This window comes from Tiliqua scincoides, chromosome 2 (assembly GCF_035046505.1).
Source record: "Tiliqua scincoides isolate rTilSci1 chromosome 2, rTilSci1.hap2, whole genome shotgun sequence".
In the NCBI taxonomy this organism is placed as follows: Eukaryota; Metazoa; Chordata; class Lepidosauria; order Squamata; family Scincidae; genus Tiliqua; species Tiliqua scincoides.
The window spans coordinates 152,827,931-152,834,445 of record NC_089822.1 but is presented as its reverse complement, the minus strand read 5'-3'; positions in this window follow the sequence as shown (position 1 = coordinate 152,834,445).

Here is a 6,515-nt window from a genome sequence, read left to right as displayed (position 1 = left end):
TACATTATCTTCAGTAAGTTTGTTCATGAGCCTTTCAAGTAGAATATGAGAACAACCCCCTCCCCCCTTAGCTGTAGGAAGAGTGTTCCTTCTCATGTGGCATGAGGAATCCTCCTTTGGGTGGCATTTAACACTTTATCACGCTTGCATTTCAAGGAGTGTCACCTATACCTGAAGATCCATGAAAGCTGAATGCCTGAGCTGTAAACTGTTCTTTTAACCTGGATACTTGCATAATTCCAGACACACAAAAATGAAATACCTGGAATTATGCAAATATCCAGGCTAGAAGCACAGTTTACTTGCATTAAGTTTTTTGCACAATTACCTTCAGGTTTTCATGTATTGGTGGTGCAATTAGAATTCGCTGACCTGTTTTGGCCCCTGCTGTCATGTGTGGGTCAGAACCTATTATACAGAATGAGCATAGTGTCTGTTGGAGATAAGCTCATATAAACGCACAGGAGGGCCACGCAAATATTGCTCTGTGGTTCCTTTTCAGTATATAGAGCTTAAGAGGAATGTTTTGAGCTGCACCTTATTTCAAAGGAGAAAAGAAGTGATCAAAATCTAATTTTTTTTTAAATCCAAAGCATGAATTGACGGAGCATTTTTTAAAATCCAAAGCATGAAAGATGGAATTGACGAAGAAGCAGGGATACAGAAACCCTATGGATTGAGCAGTGCAAATACAGCAGTAGTAATGCTGTCATTTCTGCAGAGTAGCTTGCAATGCAAGGTCTCCATCAAACATTTAACAGTGCTGGCAGATGTTTTGCTGGGGAGCTTGCTGTAGTTTTCCATCATTCTGGAGCTTTCCAACTGATGGTATCCATCCCCATAGCAGGAGCTGGCATGGCCCAGGCTCCTGCCATTCTCCATTCCTGGTTCCATGCTGCCTGGCCATTGGCGGGTGACTGAGTTAGGTGCCTATTCCCACCTCCCATTTTAATGCAATGAAGTGGCACATGTCTGGAAACATCAGCCCTTCTGAGCATCTTGTGTTTGTTTTTCATCCTGGGCTCATTACCATTTTTGAATTAATTTCTCTGAAACGAGAGACTCCTCTGGGCCCTGCTGCTCCTGCAAAGTGAGAGATTTGGAAAGGATTTGTCATTAAGAGCGCACAGCTCAGCCCAAAGTGAGAAAGCACTGGAGGCTGTGCATTTCCATAGGAAGATGCTGCTGCTGGCTTCTGACTGCTTGCCATTGTTATTAAAAATGTCAGCCTTATTTAATTTGACTTTCCCTGCCGCTTCACAGCCTGGATCTGGAACTTCAACTCGACTCAATCAGATGCAATGAGCGGTGCCTGGTGGAACTGAAGTTACTCACAGCACCTTATTGCTGTTTCTGATCACAGATCCCTTTGCATTTTACATGCTTCTGCTTTGCAAGTGCCTGTGGGCTCCTTCCTTTTTGTCTGGGGTTTGCTTGATGGGTTGTCTCCCCCTTGGGGAATGAGAGAAGAAGGGTAATGAACTGAGAGTTAGATTACATGGAAGGTTCATGAATTTCAAATTGAGGCTGTTTACTCTGCCTGTCTCAATAAAAGCCTTCAGAGTTGTTGCTCACTTTGAGGAGCATCTTTGTCTTATTAAGCCAATAGTCCACCTCCTATCTTAATATTCTGTTGTCAGTCCCTATGTGAGTTTCTTTGAGCTAAAACAGGACAATAAATATGTTTGATCTGAGCTCCTAGTGGTCTAACTTTTTGTGTCCAAACATTTTGGCAAGAGGACCACATAATCTCTCTGACACTTTGTTGGGGGCTGGGGGAAAAATTTACATTTAAAATTTGAATAAATTTACATAAATGAATATATTAGAGATGGAACTTATATGAATAAATGACAGTCTTGTGATAGCTTGAGGCCTATAAAAGACCTTTGCAAAGCCCGATGTCCACCTGCCTAATGTCCACTTGGGAGAAGAGATGGAGAAACAGGGTCACTTTTGAGAAACTAGCAGCCCTAATGCCCAGTGACTCTTTGTACAACTCCCATCCTGGGTTTTGTTCCTTGAGCACTCCAGAGTGTGATGGTATGATGAGACTAGTGATATGCTGGACAACTGTTCAGTCAAAGGAAAATAGTGAAGAGGGCATACAAGACACCTGGCCTACCGGATTGTGTAACAGATGCATGAAATACAAATGAACCTAAGTGATCTAAAGCACTGAAGTTGACTCATTACTAGAATACTAAGCAGTACAGTAGTAACTACTGAGTAGTTCTTTCCTGGGAAGAGGTCTTTCTGTACAGCAGAGTGGTCACTAGAACTATCTCAGAGTTCTTATTTGTGAATACTCTAGTTGGATATTTGCTGAGGATCTCACCTTGTTAGGAAGTCAGCATAATTTTGAGAGCTCCAATAGCTGCAAAAAATGGATCTTCCATTACAAGAAATCTAGAAGTCTCCAGTGTTACAACATTGACTGAAGGCATTAGTAGAAATAGTGACAGCAGAGCAAGTTCTCCTCAATAAGAGGAACAAAGTAGGACAAATAATAATGTGATCACCTTTTTTGAGCACTTTGGGGGTAACTGATTTGTGAGGACTATCTCTTCCTTCTCCCTCATTTTTATGTGTATTAACATTGTATGCTGTGAGCATGAACACGTAAGTATAATTCAAAGGATCTGGGTCTTGTATGGTGGTAGTTATATATCAGAGGAAATAAGGTTGGTGTGTTGAATTGCATTATAAATGCTGGCTTAAATTTTTATTATATTTGTTTACTGCAAAACAGGGTTTTTTAAAAAAAAACAAAAACCTTCATTTCTTCAAAGTGTTAAGATAATTTTCACAAGTGCACTGTTTAAATTCCAAGGTAGCCCTAGAAGTATCTGAACAGACATTTTCTCTCTTAATGACCATGCAAAGTACAACGCTCAGAAAGTAATAGGCCAACACTTTAAACTCCTGAGGACACTCTGCTACTGACCTGAAACTTATCATTCTTCAACAATGGAACTTCAAAGAGAGTTTGTGAAAGTGTTGAACTGGATCTTATTAGGAAGTTTGATTTCATTAATTTAGGCCTGAATCAAGACAATGGTTTCCTTTCCTGCTCCTGGTGTTACTTTATAACGCAAAACTAGGATTATCATATTATTACTAATGAATTCTGCTGTGAATGATCACTGTGCTTACTTTATATACATTTAAGCTTTACACTTCCAAATCAGGAAGTGATGTCAAAGCATCATAGGACGTCAGGTCAAATGACACTGTTATGTCACAGTCCCAGGCACCACTGTCTCTGGATACACAGCTATTCTCGTGTCCCATCACTGTCAGAATTTCCCATTTATTCCTGCTATCTGCTTCCCGTTCTTTAACCAGTTATCATTCCATAAAAGGACCTGTCTTCTTATTCCATGTCTATCTGCTAAGTTGACTCAAGAGCCTTTGGTGAAAGAGTTTGTCAAAAACTTTTTGAAATTCAAGTATACAGTGTCAGCTGCATAATCTCTAGCCACATGCCTGTTGACACTTTCAAATAATTCTAGAAGGTTAGTTAGGCTGGATTCTGCATCAAACGTGCTGGTTTTCCTTCAGCAAGGCTTGTTCTTCTATCACCTACAGAATTTCATCTTTAATTATACCTTCTACCAGTTTGCATGAAACAGGCATTAAGTTGACTGACTATAATGTCCTGTATCCTCCCAGATCCCTTTCAAAGATCAGTGTTACGTTGGCTACCTTCCTCTCCTCTGAAACAGAGTCTGATTTGAAAGATAAATTACATATTTTTGTTGAATACCAGCACTTCAACATCTCCTTAAGTCTTGAGTGGATGTCATCTTTGGATGCCACAAATTAAAATTTGATTAATTTTTAATTTGCCAGTACACTCTAGGACCTCATTCCTTGTCACTTCTGCTTGACTCAGTTCTTCAGACACTGTCCAAGAAGATCAGATCAGGTACTGATATCTACCCTACATTTTCAATAGTGAAGACAGATGCAAATAATTAAACCAGCTTCTCTGCAACCTCCAGATTCTCATTAAATTTCCCTTTTATTTCCTCATAATCAAATGATCCAATTCCTCCCTGGCAGGTTTTCTGCTTTTGGTGTATTTAAAAGTTATTATTGTCTTCCTTGGTGTTTTGAGTCATATGCTCCTCAAATTATAATATTTTAATCTGTTGTTTTCATATTCTATTTGTTTAGTCACAGTTAGGTTCCTTTGTGTTCTCCCCATTTGGGCAAGCCTTTCATTTTCTGAAAAATGCCTCCTTGCCTTCTGTAGCTTCCTTGACTCCACTTGTGAACCATGCTGACATCCTCTTGGACCAGGTAGTGCCTTTCCTAGTACTTATAATCCTGTTGAGCATCTGTTATTTTGTTTTTACATCTCCATGCACTTTGGAGAGATTAGACTCGCTTGTCTTTTCCTTTCAGCTGCCTTTTTACTCGTCTGCTCATTTTTTTTTTTTTTTTAGAAATCCCATCTTTGGAAGTCCAAACTGTCTGAGCTGGATTTCCTTGAAAACTTCCCAGATACATATACAGTATGTTGAACTGTTCCCAGAGAGGTTCAACAACATTTACCTCTCACTCTGGGCACCACACAGGATTAAGTTTTGGGTCACCTCCTCTTTCGTCGGTTCCAGAGTCAACAGTTGTAGGGCGAATTCATATCTAGAAGCATTCTCTAAATTTTTCCTCCACTCTCCTTCTCTTGTGTGTCTCATTTTTTGGAAATTAATTTGGAGGTGGAGCCTCAGGCTTATTTCGACTTAAATAACTTGTTCCCCAGCAGCTTGGCATATTGCATTTTATTTATTTGTCTCGAATGTTCATCAATCCCCGTAAATCTCTTTGGGAGACCATTTTTAAGTCGAAAAGCCGGCTAACAAAATATAAATACATAATATAATATTTAGTATATTTAAAAGAGCACTCATAAAGGAAGAAATACTGAAAGACGTTATAAAGCCGACTTCACGTATCTTGGTGTAGGGTTTTTGTGCTTTCCCACCTTGCAGTCTGAACTTGGATAGGGCAAACAATGACTCCCATCAAGGTCAGACCAAGATCTTGTGGTACATGAGGTGGCATGCCAAATGCTGCCCTCCCTACCTGGTGATGTGTCAGCCCACAACTCTACTCCACACTTTCGTTGTGTCTCCCTCTTCCTTTTCTGATCAAGGGAGATGAGCAGGTGGATAGAACTGGGTATCCCCTGCCAGTCTGCCGCCTGACGCAACGGCTTCAGTTAGCCTCATGAATGGACCGGCCCTGATTCCCAGTTTCCTCAGTGTACAAAAAGTGCCATAGTTCTATATATGATACACGTTATACTCTCTGCAACAATGTGAGTTTTTCCCTGTGTGCCTCCGTGCCTAGCTCTGCACGAGACTCTGCTTTTTAATATTTTGTGGGCCAACAAGGAAATGGATATGGGCAGCTTTTCTGAACTGTGGCATGGTCAAAATCCTCTAAATCCAGGGAAGCAGAAAGATCAGTTGGGATCTACTACTGGTGAAGTGTAGTATTGCTGCAATGATTTGTAACCCCCCCCCCAATTGTTTATAAATAGCAGTCTATACCAAAATGTTTGGGGCGAAGCCAGATTGAATTGTTGTGTGAATGGCTTGTGAACTCAGTTCCAGTACTAAAAGCAAGTTCCTTGGCTGAATATTTGTTCAGAGGTCCTTTGTTCTTGACTTCCAAGTGAATGTCAGCTCCATTTTTTGCCAGCTTCTTATTGGTGGCTCTCAGGTGTCTAGTTAAAAGCCAAAGGAGATCTCACAAGCCTGAAGTCTAACCATCCCTAAGTAGCATTACTTAGAGCTCTTTTTTGGGCAATATATTGGAAAAAATAATAGTGCTTGAAACTTTTTTTAAAAAGTTTATAATAATCCATCTGAGCAACAAAAAAGCATTCCTTCCTTGCTGTTGCATGATGCATGCATGTGTCACACCAGAAGCCCCACATCATCTCATGCTGGGAATTAACCAAATTCCAGCTGGGAGAACCTCTTGCTCCAGTCCACCTTCTTTTCACCTTGTCTAATGTAAAAGTTTATTTGTGTGAAGCGCTTGGCTTCCTACCTCAGTATCAAAAGGTTTGCATACAAGACCATTTGGGATGTATTAATTGTTGCTTTCTCACTTCTCTCTCTCAGTTTAGGTTCTCATGTAGGAATAGCAGAACTAAGACCCTGAGCTGGCTGCTCTGCTCCCTCCAGAGACATGGAAAGGCAGCACAGATGCTGTCATGGGTTGCGGCAAGTGCCTTTTCCTTTAAGAGGGTTTAAGCTGGTTGCTGGGCAGAAGATCTGAGGCTACCCAGGTGTAGTTTATTGATAATTTAGAGGATAAAAGTGGGTTCTGCTAGAGGATAAAGTATGGGTCCTCAGAGAGATTATCACAGGAACAGCAGGAGGAAGGAAGCTGGGGCTAGCAGCTTTTGTGCTGGAAGGAATGTTATATGGCTGACCTGTAATGTTGGTAACTTTTAGTTTGTTAAGTTAGTTAACATTTTCTTGTTTTATTCC